Here is a 14,395-nt window from a genome sequence, read left to right as displayed (position 1 = left end):
TTTTATCAACTTTAATAAGCCCTGTACATTTGGTGGCCTTCGGCCACCAAAAGCACAGGGGGTGGGGTCAATGTGGATAGTGTTTTTTTTATTTCGATTTTATAATTTCATGTTGCCAAAATTTAGTTTTTTTTACCTATTAATAAGCCCTGTACATTTGGTGGACAACGGCCACCAAAAGCACAGGGGGTGGGGTAAGTGTGGATAGTGTTTTTTTTTTTTTTTTTTACCGTACGCTTACGGTAAGCGTACGGTAAGCGTACTCGGCGAAATTGCCGAAAAAAAAATAAAACCGTTTTTGCTCTTGGGGGATGTTTGGGGACTCCCTCAACATGACTATGTGGGAGGGAGTTGTCAAAACAGCCCCGTAACATGTTTTTGGCCATCTTGTTTGATAAACAACACTCAGTGCGAGAGACAAAATGGCGGCCGCCGCTTCCTGGTTTCGGCCGATTCGAATGTTTACTAAGATCTAAGAGCCAATCAGAATCGCGCTCGCGCACGCCACCGTACGCTTACGGTAAGCGTACCGTAAGCGGGCTCAGATATATATATTGATTTAAAGGCTATTTTCTCAGAATCTACTGAACAGATTTACACCAAACCTACAAAAGGCACTTCCTTGACCTAGGGACTACCTCTCTGCCAAATTTCTAGTAATTCTGTTCAGCCGTTCGGGCTGTAGCTCGTTCTAAAGGTCCTATGGAAAAATGCTTGGGAAAAACGTGTTTTGGGACCCCCCTTTTATCTCAGCCCCCGCTTGACGAATCCCCCCGAGACTTTCAGGGTAGGAGCGGAGCGTAGCGCCCCACCTATTTTGAGAAATTCGCGAGGATTCATCGACCGGCGCCAAAGTTATTCAAAATAGAATGTTGAGGTTTTCCTACGGAAAAGGGGTCCTAACTATAACTACCTACTGGCGACCGCCAGTAGGTAATATATATAGATATATATATATATATATATATATATACATATATATAGACAAATCCGCAGCGCTTCTGCTTTAATAGCCACACACGGACACGGACCACAATCGTAGTGCAAAAATTACGTGTTTATTTTCGTAGATGCCTCCGCCATTACGCGTTTCAACTCATCCGAGTCTTGATCACATGGTAACGTTTTTTTACATCTTCTGCATATTTTTTTTTTTTTAAATTCTTTTTATTGACATTTTCAATAACAAACTTAAAACATTGCTTCACACTGCTGCGTACGTATTTCAGGCAATGACGACACGCCCCCCCCCCAACAAGGCACAAAGTACGGAATGTAAAGGACATCAAGTCAGTATTACATGGCAATCTCTGCTTTAACCAACCGTCAATCCGCCACATCTGCCCATCCGTGTTTCCCACCCCAACAGCCACCAACCCGCCCCACGAGCAGCAGCTAGTATTAACGTTCCCCTCCCTCCCGAGGGGATAACAGCGTGCTACAGCATGAAGGGCCCCCATATATCCCTAGGCCTAGATCGCATCGGCATAAGCTCCCAGTACAGGGCCAACTGGGTCTGGCAATAAACAACGCTTTGAACCCATACCTTAATGCTAGGGGACGTGCCAGCCCCCCAATGCATAGCAACTTGTCTCTTAGCCAATATTAATAGCATTGCTGGCAGTTTACGGTGTTTGGGCTCAATCATGTGCAAAATCCCCAGCAATGCAACCTGGGGTGTGCAGGGGATCAGTAGGCCCGTGATAGTGCATATTATCTCCATTACCCTTGTCCAGAACAACGCTATTGCAGTACAGCCCCACGCCATATGTATAAAGGTGGCCCCCGATGTATGACAGCGCCAGCATTCATCGGTATCCCTTAGACCCATGCGGTGCAACCGGCTTGGTGTGCGGTAAATCATGTGTATGTACTTGAAGTGGATCAGGCGCAGCCTGTAGTTGGGGGACAGAAGCTCAAGTAGCCTACAGCACAGATCCCAATGTATATCAGAAATATCCGCTCCCAATTCCGCCGCCCACATGCCCCGCGCCGCCGGAAGCATCACAGGGTGGTTAGCCTGCATTCGCACATACAATCTGGAGACCAGCTTGCGGCCAGAATCCACAGACAACACGTTCTCCAGAGCAAGCAGATCCGGCGGTGGCGCCGGGAAAGTGGGGAACAGCCTCCGGCTTGAGTGGCGGAGCTGGTAATAAAGAAGCGTGTCCAGTAGCGTCGGTGCCTCCGATCCACACATCTGCTCCAGCGTGAGGAAGGTGTCACCCGGAAATAGATTGCCTCCAGTGTGGAGGCCCAGCTCCGCGGCCCGCTCCCCGGTTCGCATAGCCCGCAGCGGCGGCCACATCGGGTTCCCACGCAGGGGCACAGAGCGAGTATAGATCATATCTAATCCGGCCCTACTTCTCAAACCATTCCAGGCCCACCTGAGCGCGTGCACCGGGTCTATTTCCGTGCACCTCCAGACGTGCGGCGCGTAAAGGGCAACAGTCAGCGGCAACGGTGCCGCCCTGTCGGCCTCGATCGCCACGTGCGGTTGAAATGGTGTAGGGTGTGCCCAGTAGTGCAGGAACTGTGCCTGAGCACAGTATGCATATAAGGAGAAGTCCGGCGCAGCCAGGCCACCCTGTCTCTGTGGGAGAGTGAGGGTCTCCCAGGACACCCTCGGCTGCTTACCCCCCCAGGCCAGCTCCACCATCAATGATCGCAGTCGTCGCAGAAAATGTGCGGTCAGGGGCAGCGGGATATTCACGAATAAGTAGAGGAGTTTAGGCAGGATCACCATTTTAGCCACAGCAATCCTGCCAGCCAGCGAAAGGGGCAAATGCTTCCAGCGACCAACCCTCTCCTCCACCCAACCGGTCACACGCCCATAATTTTCTGTCCATATCTGCTGCATATCTGTGCTCACCCAAATCCCCAGGTATCGCACCGGCCCAGTCGCCCATTTCAGCGGGCAGTCCGGGGTAAAGCGGGGAGTCCCGGTGGTCAGGGGCAGAATGACTGATTTCTCCCAATTGATATTGACACCCGACAACCGTCCATAGTCCAGCAGTTCTCGTGTCAAAGGGGAGAGGTTGACCTGAGGATCAGAAACATAGAGCGTAATATCATCAGCATATAGCGATATGGTCAGCGCCCTTGATGAGAAGCCAATGCCCCTGGCCGCATGATGTTGTCTAATGCGGGCAGCCAGGGGCTCTGTGGTGATGGCAAAAAGCAGAGGTGACAGGGGGCAACCCTGTCTCGTGCCTCTCCGAATGGCAAACGGCTCAGAGATCAACCCATTTACCCTTACCCTGGCAGTAATGTCAGTATAAAGCAGTCGTATGTAACCGATAAAGGCCTCACTTACCCCCATGCGCTGCAGCAGAGGGAACAGGAATCCCCATTCCAGGGAGTCAAACGCTTTGGTGGCGTCCAGGAGCACAGCCGCAGCTTTAACATGTGGGGCCAAATAGTGCAGTACTCCGAAGAGGGTGCGGAGGTTATGGGACGTCGATCGGCCCGGTATAAAGCCCGACTGATCCGGGCGGATAATCAGGGGTAACACCGGCTGTAGGCGAGTTGCAAGCATTTTCGCAAAGATCTTAGCGTCAGTGTTGATTAATGATAATGGCCTATAAGAGTCGCACTGCTGGACATCCTTATCTGGTTTCAGGAGGGTGATGATGACAGCCTCCCTCATGGAGTCTGGGAGTATACCCGTCTCAACCACCTCCGCATATACCGCCAACAGGCGGGGGGCCAGGAGATCCACATATTCCTTGTAGAACTGCGCCGGGAGGCCGTCCGGCCCCGGCGCCTTACCAGCTGCTAATGACTCAATGGCATCTCGCTCATCGTCCGCCTCAAATGGTCGATCGAAATAACCTTTCTGGTGGGCATTAAACCATATAAGCTGTATAGTATCAAAATATTCAGACAGCTCCGCCTGAGGGTGGGCTGCCCGAGACCTGTACAGATCCTTGTAAAAAGTCCGGAAGGTATCTAGTATTTCCGGGGGGGTATATACGGTATCACCTCCCCCAGTCATCACTGCGGAGACAAATGTAGAGGGCCGCTGTGAGCGCAGCAGGAGGGCGAGCGTCCTGCCAGGGCGGTCCCCCTCCCCATATCGGCGGGCCATCGCATGTTTAGTCAGGAATTTGAGCTCCCTGTCGGCCTCCGCTTGATATTCAGTGAGCGTGGCGCGAGTGGCCGCCAACGTGGCAGCCGAGTGGTCCGAGCAGTACTGCACCTCCAATGAGTGCAGACGGTCTTCTAATTTACCGAGCGCATCCCTTATGGTCTTTAGGACTTTGGCCTGTCCCGCAATGCAATGGCCCCTTATCACCACCTTAAACGCGTCCCACAGGGTGCCCAACGACGTCACGGAACCCTCATTGTGCTCAAAGTAGTCAAGTATGTGTTGGTGGATATCCTCTCGAAACACCGGGTCCGACAGGGCCTGTGGCGGCAGGCGCCACGTGAAGGGCGGGATGTATGGCTTGGGGACTTTCAGAGTCAGCTCAACAGGGGAGTGGTCTGAGAGGGTACGCGCCTTATGAGCAATTGCAGACACCCATGCATGGGCCTGCGGGGTCAAGAGCCAGAAGTCCAGGCGGGACCAGGCTCCTTTGTGCGGGGTGAAGCATGTGCCTTCCCTAACCGCGGGATGCAATACCCTCCACGAGTCCAGTAGGTTATAATCAGCCATTAGGCCGCGTATAAGGCTTGCAGCTTGTGGGTGATGTGTGCGAGCAGCCCCCTCCCTATCCAGGTCCAGCGACAGCACGGCATTGAAATCTCCTCCCCACACGCAATCCCCTCCACCCAGTGATTGTGCCAAGTGCCAGACGTGACTGAAAAACCCAGGGTCATCCGAGTTGGGGCCATATGTATTAACTAACGTCAGCGGCATGTGAAATAGTTTCCCGCTCAGTATGATGTAGCGCCCCTCTGTGTCAGCATTTACCTTAAACGTTTGCCAAGGAAGGCCTTTACGGATAAGAATGGCCACTCCCCGGGAATAGCTGGAGCAGCCGGAAGTGTGTATCTCGCCCCATCTAGCACCTCGCAGCTTGTCTCCGGCGCTTCGAGGCAAATGAGTTTCCTGTAGGAAACATATGTCAATGTGGTGTCGTGACAGATAAGCATGCGTCAGGCGTATCTTGCGGTGGTCGTTAAGACCGCGGATATTCCATGTAAGGCAGCGCAACTCGGTCAGGGAGGCTTTTATGCGCGTGTCCCATACGGTGGCAAGGATATCAACGTCCCACGGACCAGGGGCCGTCGGGGATCCCTCCGCCACCCAGTCCCCGGGAAAAGCAATATTATACAGTCAGCCTGCTTCAAGGGTGCGACGCCATTTCGTGGTGCATTAAGAAACCGCAGTGAGATAGCAACAATCAACAATAACCAAAACCCTTCCCCACCCACTCCAACCCCCCAAACAGGTTGAGATACAGTCCCTCCCCACTTCCCCACCCAACAAGAACTGTCATGTAACAATGTCTCGGGAATCATCCCACAGGGCGTGGGGTCACCGGCTCACACCCCCGTCGAAAAGCGACAGGGTGGCCGAACAGTGCTGCCTTAGGTAAATACAGTACAATCAGCCACAGCGTACGGCGGCCCAACATTCCTCCCCCCGCAGCGCTCCGTAGGGTCCCAGCGGCGCGGGCCGCGGCAAGTCGAATCAGTTCGCACAGGTCCGGGACAAATCCCACGGCCCTCAAGGGCCCCATGGACCCCCATCCGTGGCTACAGGCCGTGTACCTTACAGTCACGGTGTCCAGCATCTCTGCACATCTCAGAGGGATAGCGCGCTGTGTCATTCAGTGTCGCTCAACTGGCCCAGCGGAGGAGTGGCTTGCTCATCTCCTCGCCCACGTTGCGAGCGCTCCGCCTGCCTCGCAAATTTGAGCGCATCTGCTGCGGCCGTAAAGATCATTGGCTTCCCTTTGTGGTGTATCCGCAGCTTGGCCGGGTATAACATGGCATATTTAGTCCCCACCTTCTGAAATATTTTTTTTAGCCGGTATAAATTCTCGCCTTGCAGCCTGCACCGCTTGCGTAAAATCCGGAAATAAGGAGATGACCATATTTTGGAATCGGAGCTCACCTTTTTCACGCGCCAACCTCAGGATGGTATCCCTGTCACGGCAGTTCAGAACTCGTGCCAGGATCGGCCGCGGCGGAGCCCCAGGCACGGGTCGCGGCCCCAGTGTGCGGTGCGCCCGCTCTACCAGGAACATGGCCGACAGGTCCGCCCCAAACAGTTCGCGGAACATTCCTTCAATAAATTGTTCCATGTTACCAATATTCGTGGATTCTGCAATGCCAATAATACGAACATTGTTCCTTCGGGAGCGGGCTTCCAAATCCTCATCGCGCCCTCTGATCACCTCCAGGACCTTGTCCATGCGAAGTAGCCTCTCCTGGGTGTCTCCGAGGCTCTCCTCGCAGTTGGTAATCCGCGCCTCCGCCGCAGCGATCTGCTCCTCGTGCTGGTCGACTTTATGAGATATGCCATCAAGCCGCTGGGCCATGGAGTCGAGCTTGCCATCGATTTCCTTGAGGCACCCTTTAAGGTCGCGGAACATACTTCTAACATCGTCCTCCGGTGTTGGGTCTAGCTGCGTTTCAGGGACCACATTTGGCGATGGCGGAACCGCCACTGCGCCGCGGGAAGCCTGCTTCTCAAAGTGGAGCTTCCGCTGCTTGGTGTCGGATTTCCCCATGTCGCCCCCCGGGCCTCCACACACCGGCACAAGGGAAAAGGGGCAGTCGGCACTCCGCAGGCCTCGGGCCCCAACCAGCGCCAGACCGCAAAGGCCCGGCAGTCGCCTCTCCAAGCGGCCCTCACGCGTCTCCGGGGACCTCTCCAGGCAGGCCAGGCCCAGCCAGCTTTCGTCTCACCCAGGCAGCGGGTCAGCAGCAGCCATTCACCAATCGGGGACTCACCGCGGTCGGGCAGCAACCCGGATGGGCACCCGGCCGCTCACGCTCCACGTGCCACCAACTCTCAGTGCCGTATGACAGTCAAAGGCCTGGGCACGGATCAGCATAGGCCAGTAAACTGGGGTCGCCACATCGCAGGTATGGATCGGGCCTCGCAGCGGCCGTTTCCCGCCGCCCTAGTCCAGCAGGATTACCGGCTCAGTCAGCAGCGCCAGGCCGCAGCCCCGCCGGCAAGGCCCAGGCAGCCAAATCGTCAGGCCAGCACACAGCTCGCTCTGGAGCCGCCGCGAAGGCCGCACACAGCCCAGCAGGGGCCCGCCGCTACACCTATGGTGACAGTCGTCGGGCATCCAGCACTCTGCAGGTGTCCACGCCGGTCCCCGCTCGCCAAACGGTCAGCGGCCCCCGACCAGGGCCTCGCGTGGCAGACGTCGCCGCCCAGCGCGGCACGCCCCAGCAGCCGGAGTCACGAGGGCCCGTAGCTCCGGATTTCTGCAGCCAATTTCTGTCGCAGGAGCACCGTCGGGATCCTCGGCGTCAGGGCATCTCCCGCCGTAGCTTCCCTGCACGGAAAGTCAGGCAGAGGCAAGATGGGCTAACAGATTGGTTGTTCGGCCAGCAGAGCCCCGTTACACGGCGGCCATCTTGCAGCTCGGCTCGGCCACGCCCCCACATCTTCTGCATATTTAAAGTGACGCTGTGCTTGGTGATAGGTACATGATTTGCACGTGATCATGGGCATAAAGGAAACATTCAGAATAAAAGTGCATATACATTTGTATTTCAACTTTGAATTTTGATCGATAACAGTTCTATGCATAAATGCAATTTTTATCGTTTTTGAAATCATATCGTCATACATTCAAATATGTAAATAAACTGAAAATGCTTGCCTCTAAATCCCAGCCATTTTATGCTTTCCTCTGCAGTCGCCAGTAGGTAGTTATAGTTAGGACCTATTTTCCATAGGAAATTTGCAACATTCTATTTGGAATAACGTTGGCGCCGATTGACGAACATTTGCAAAATTTTCCAAACTTTTGGCCAGCTCGGGTCCGCTCCTATCCTGAAAATTTCACTGTGATTCGTCAAGCGGGGGCCGAGAAAAAATGGGGGTCCAAAAACACGTTTTCCCCATGCACTTTCCCATAGGACTTGTTGACGCAGCTACAGCCCGAACTGCTAAACGGAATTAAACCAAATTTGGCAAAGAGGTAGTCCTCAGTTCAGACTCGTGACTTTTGCTTAAATGGTGTAAATCCGTTCAGTAGATCCTGAGAAAATTAGAGTTAAAAAGATAGATATATCTGGGCGGGGCCTAACCACACATCTCATTGTGAGATCTGATTGGCAGTCAGTACTTCATCCAAGAAGTGTTGGCAGCCATCTTGGGACATGATAGCACCTCATTAAAAAGCATTGCAGTTAATAGAAGGTTTTATGACTTTAGTTACATTATAAATCATTTGTTGATGGTACCATACTCATTTTAGGAATTGTGGTGTGTTCTAAGGTGATTTTACCATGTGCAAAAGCCTTCTGCTGTGATATCATGAATCATGTTTGAGAGAAAACTATTTTCTCATGCTTTTCCCACAGAGGTTTGGAAGGTGAGAACGAAGTCTGATATTCTCAGTAAAACATGTACATCCAAAAAGGGCAGAGACTGTCAGTTGATTCCTTTGTGTTCTACTGCAGCTTCCCAGAGTGTTCTAAAGAACAACTAGAGTGCCAACAGTCCTACTTATGACAAACGTATTGCACACCTGAAGCCATCTTGATTGGAATCAAGTGGTAACTCTTAAAACATTTAATTTAAAAAGGAACAAAATGAGGGGGTTCATTTTGCCATAGAAAGTATGATTAGTGCTGCAGAAAGAAAAATTAGGGCACATGTTGAGTGACTTCTCAAATCCTCTTCTATTTCATTACAAAATTCTGACATGCAGACTGAAACATGCACTTTCAATACCAGCAGCAGACTTCCCTGGTGAGCAGTAGCTTTACTACAGTGATCTAATGAACAACTAGAGTGCTAACATTCTGAATTTATAGCAAATGTGTGACACATCTGAATGCCTTCTTGATGGAATCAAAGTAAAAAACTGAAAGTATTTCCTACTGAGGAGACTGTAGTAAATAGGGAAATTAGGAAACTTCATAACAAATAAGTCTCCCAAAATGGCCATCAGAGACAAAAGAGCCCAAATGTAGCACAAATATCACCCAGATGTGGCCCAAGTATAGCCCAATGACAGAATGTCCCAGAGTGTTCTAACGAACAACTAGAGCGCTAACAGTCTTACTTATGACAAAAGTATGGCACACCTGAAGCCATCTTGATTGAAATAAAGTGGTAACACTTAAAACATTTAACTTACAAAGGAACAAAATGAGGGGGTTCATTTTGCATAGAAATAATGATTAGTGCCGCAGAAAGAAAAATGAGGGCACATTTTGACTTCTCAAATCCTCTTCTATTTCATAAAAATATTCTGACATGCAGACTGAAACATGCACTTTGAATACCAGCAGCAGACTTCCCTGGTGAGCAGTAGCTTTACTACAGTGATCTAATGAGCAACTAGAGTGCTAACATTCAGAATTTATGGCAAATGTGTGACACATCTGAATGCCTTCTTGATGGAACCAAAATAAAAAACTGAAAGTATTTCCTACTGAGGAGACTGCAGTAAATGAGGAAATTAGGAAACTTCATAACAAATAAATATCTCCCAAGATGGCCACCAGGGACAAAAGAGCCCAAATGTAGCCCAAATATCACCCAGATGTAGCCCAAGTATAGCCCAATGACAGAATGTCCCAGAGTGTTCTTAAGAACAACTAGAGCGCGTACTGTCTTATTATGACAAAAGTATGGCACACCTGAAGCCATCTTAATTGGAATAAACTGGTAACACTTAAAACATTTAATTTAAAAAGGAACACAATGAGGGTGTTCATTTTGCCATAGAAATTATGGTTAGTGCTGCAGAAAGAACATTTCGGGCATGTTTTAAGTGAGATCTCAAATCCTCTTCTATTTCATTAGAAAATTCTGACACGCAGACTGAAACAATCACTTTCAATACCAGCAGTAGACTTCCAGTTAACTCCCTGGTGAACAGTAGCTTTACTACAGTGATCTAATGAACAACTAGAGTGCTAACATTCTACAAAAACCAACAGAGGAGACCGCTACGGAGCACCACGCCTCTACGTAGCGGCAGGTGACCCGTGACCTGAAACCCAGGTCCCGCTCCCAGGCTCTAACGGCAATGGCGATGGTAACTCGGCGTTTTGTGCTGAGAAAATAGATGGGATCCCGCTCTTGAAATGCAGCGATGCGACTCAAGGAAAGGCGTGGGTGCTGGGAGTAGCGCTGAGGGGGTAACAGGAGCTTATCGGACCAAAGAAAATCTCGGCGTTTTGGTGCCCGGTCTGTAGCTCAGCCGCTACATTGTTACAGCGGATATACAGAAATACGGAGGTGGTGGAGGTGGAGGTCTTGAAGACATTGCTACTTCTCCGTGGATGTTTGGTAAATGATTTTCGGCTGCCTTTACAAGACTGAAATAAGGCGAAGATAAAAAAAAAAAGGAAGAAAAGGGTTAAAGAAGCCACGGAACTGACATCCTGAACTGCGTGAGAGAGGAGAGAGGTGAGGAGTGGTGGTGGAAAAAGTTGAGGCTGAAAGGCAGGAGGCTAGGAAACGTGTGGACAAAGATAAAATAATTATTTAAAGGGGGAGAGGGAGAAAAAAAAAAAAAACGCAAGCGGCTCATAGTAGATAGAAAAGACACTTTCGGTGCAAAAAGGGGGAGAAAGAGAAAAAATATGGGGAAACAATTAAAAGACTGTAACATCTCTAATAAGGCTAATAAGGAGACTGTAGCCCGTCTTAGAAAATCTCGCCAGACCTTGGCAAAAAAGGCGATACTGCGTGGTGCTAATGCTAAGGATGGGGGAGATAATCCCATTTCACCGGGCGCAGAAACTACCTCAGAAAGTTCAGAGGAAGAATCTCCCGCAAGTTATTCTGCACCCTTGCAGGACGATGGACTTTTCGATCAGGCCCCACCCCCTGTGGACACAGAGCCAGGCCTGCCTAAAGCACCAGCCTCTATATCAAATCAAAGATGTGATAAAAAAGAATTAAAGGAAATCAAGGAGTTTCCGCTATTCACTAGTAAATCCACCCCTAAATCTCAACATCCTTCACCCTCCTCCTTAGGTGTATCTACTCTAGGGCCGGCTAATACATTAGCTACAGAAAAGGGCATGGGAGGAGCTGATAGTCACCCCGGGATGACGCAACAGATTATCGAAATATCTGGCTCAGTGGCTCTCCCACATCAACAGCTTAATACCCAAATGAAGCAACCTCGACCGCAAGCTCAGCTTCAGCTTCAAATACGAGCAGAGCAGACTGAGCAAAATCGCTTGACATCTAATTCCATTAATTCTTTGAATATAATAGATAAAGAAATACAGAATACCGACCACTCGCTTCAGGAGCTACTCAATAAAAACTGTGATTCTATGACAAAGGCACCGACAAGCCCATTTATAGGGTTAGCGGCCGCCACTCCATTGGAAAGTAGGAGAGCTGCCCCAGCTGAGATCATAGCTCTCCCCTCAATTTTCCTGAGCCAAGCAGTTTCCAAGGCAGGAGAGGTAAATGCGGGCATGAGAGATCAACTTACCAACGCTTGCCAGAGTGCTGAGATTAAGGAAACGCATCAACTAGATATTAAGGATATGTTAAATCTAATCCTCGAAGAAATACGAGACATGAAAAATACACAACAAGCAGAGATCGCTGCACTCCACACAAGATTGGGAAAGATGGAAGAGACAATGGCAGGGCTCCCGAATAGACTGCAGGAGGTGGAGTCTCGGGTTTCAATGCTAGAGGACCAAGTATCTGTTGCTATGGGAGAGGTCAAAGAGGTAAAAAAAAAGACACTCACTGTTGAAGCTAAGCTGGAGGAACTCGAAAATTATTCTCGTAGATCGAACCTCAGAATTGTTGGGGTTCCGGAAGGGCTAGGAGGAGCCCAAACAATCCAGTGGGTGAGCTCATTCATTAAAAAGCAAGTCCTGCCAAAACTTGACGGAGATCTCACAATAACAAGAGCTCATCGAGTCCCAGCACAACCCTTTCCTAATTCTACATATCCTAGAACAATATTACTAAACTTTGCAGATTATAGAATAAAGGAAAGGATTTTGGCAAAGGCATTCCAGCAGAGACAGTTTCCAGTAACAGAGACTTGTAAATGTAGAATATTCTCAGACATGACAGCAGCCGCTGCTCGTCGGAGAAAAGAATTTGTTAAAATTCTGCATCTATTTAAAGCGCATGGCGCCCAAGCTACAATTGCACACCAATCTAAACTTAAAGTGCTGTTGAAAGGAAAGTTTTTTTTGTTTTCTGATCTGGAAGAGGCTCAGGCCCTGTTGAAGGAAATCTTAGTAGGTTCTAGTAGATGATGGTGGTTGGTAGATGTAATGTAAGAGATCCTGGGTGTGAGACGGAAAAAAGTGCTGTTGTATACACCCGGTGATTTTAAGGATAGGCCCGGGATTCAATACGACTGCTGGATCAAGTAGGGGGTTGAGCACATAGGGTTGTATACCACTCACAGGATACAGGAGGGGAAAAAATAAATCAATATATGAAAAAAAAAAATTTAATTAGAATCGGCGGGATTTGGGGATAAGGGCGGGCTCACCTTGGGCGTAACTCCAAGACGCCCATAAGGTTTTTGGGAGGGGTGCAATGTGGGCAGCGTGGCAGCTAGGGGGGTTTCCACATTGTAAGGGGAGGGCAAGTGGTAGGTGGTGGGTACAGGGAGGACCTCGGGTCAGTAGGGGGGGTGTAAAAGCAAAATAATAATGAGCAGAAGCAGAGCAGAAGTTGAAAAGGTTAAATTAGTTAGGTTATGGATGGTTAAGGTAGGATATGTTTTTCAAGTAATTGGTGGAAGGAATATTGAATTATATAGGAGATGACAAACTTGTGTAATATATACTCTCTAAATGTTAACAGGATCTTAAATAAACAGAAATACGGGGCCCTTATTAGATGGCTTACCTCCCTGACACCTCAAGTCTTGTTTCTACAAGAAACACATTTAAAATCAAATTCTCCAAATCTATTTCTTCCTCCTTGGTTTTCGCATGTCTTTTTCGCCTCTGCCGGACTGGCTTGCAGAGGAGTTGCTGTATATTTTTTCAAAAAATCTTCCTTGGGAATTCGGCCAAATAGTAAGAGATCCTCAGGGTAGATGGATCTGGGTTGAAGCTAGATTAAAGGGCGCTACATTTAATTTTGTGAATTATTATGCTCCTGTAATGGATGATAACGCAGCTTTACTTAAAATAGGGGAAACACTTAGGGGGAGACCAGGGAATTTTTTTTTTTTGGGTGGAGATTTCAATTTTATCCAAAACTTAAAAAAGGATACCTCAAATAGGAAAAAAAAGGAGCTGAAACCTCCAACCAAAAAAGTGTTAGAAGGTTTAATAACATAATATGTTTTAATAGATCCTTGGCGTGATGCTAATCCCCTTAAGATGGAATTTACCTGTTACTCCAATAAATACAATACAGCATCTAGAATTGATTTTTTTTAATAACTAAATCCCTGGGGTATAAGAATACAGAAATATTGACAAACCCTTTCTCGGATCATTCCCTAATCAAAGTGGAGATAAAAATTAATGAAGAGGTGAGATCAAGATCCAAGTGGCAAATGGATAGACTTCTCTTACAGGACAGTCAGTGGGTGAATAATACGGAGGAATGGATAGAGGAATTTTTCAACAGAAATGAGAACACGGCAGACATATTCTCTGTATGGGGGAGTTCAAGGCTGCCCTAAGGGGCCAAATAATAGCCTACTCGGCCGCACAAACCATCCAAAGATGAAATAGAAAAGGCCATAGGATCAATTCCAGGGGCAAAAGCCTGTGGAGCGGACGGGCTCCCGATTGAGCTGTATAAAACTTTTAAGAAGAAACTAATTCGCTTTTTAAAAAAAATATTTACTTATATTAAGCAGGGTGGTAATGTTCCCAGAACTTTTACGGAGTCTATTTTGATTAGTTTTGTCAAAAAGGGGAAGAATGAAAAAGATGTTAATTCTTATAGACCAATTAGCCCTTTGAATGCAGATTTTAAAATATTAATGAAAATTTGGGCTCAGCGCTTTGCACCCATAGCCCAAATTCTAATTCATCCAGATCAGACTGGGTTTATTTTAGGTAGATCTATGTCAACGAATACCCGTTTTTTAATTCAGACTTTAGACTTTGTCACTGTAAATAAACTACCCATTTTTATTACCATGGTCGATGCTGAAAAAGCATTCGACTTAGTGAATTGGGAAGCTCTTTTTATCGGTCTATCTAAGTTTGGGTTCCCTAGCCAAACTATAAAAATGCTAAAGAATATATATCAAGGAGCTCATGCCAAACTGAT

Source organism: Triturus cristatus, chromosome 12 (assembly GCF_964204655.1).
Source record: "Triturus cristatus chromosome 12, aTriCri1.1, whole genome shotgun sequence".
Taxonomy (NCBI): domain Eukaryota; kingdom Metazoa; phylum Chordata; class Amphibia; order Caudata; family Salamandridae; genus Triturus; species Triturus cristatus.
Note: the sequence above shows the minus strand (reverse complement) of the source record.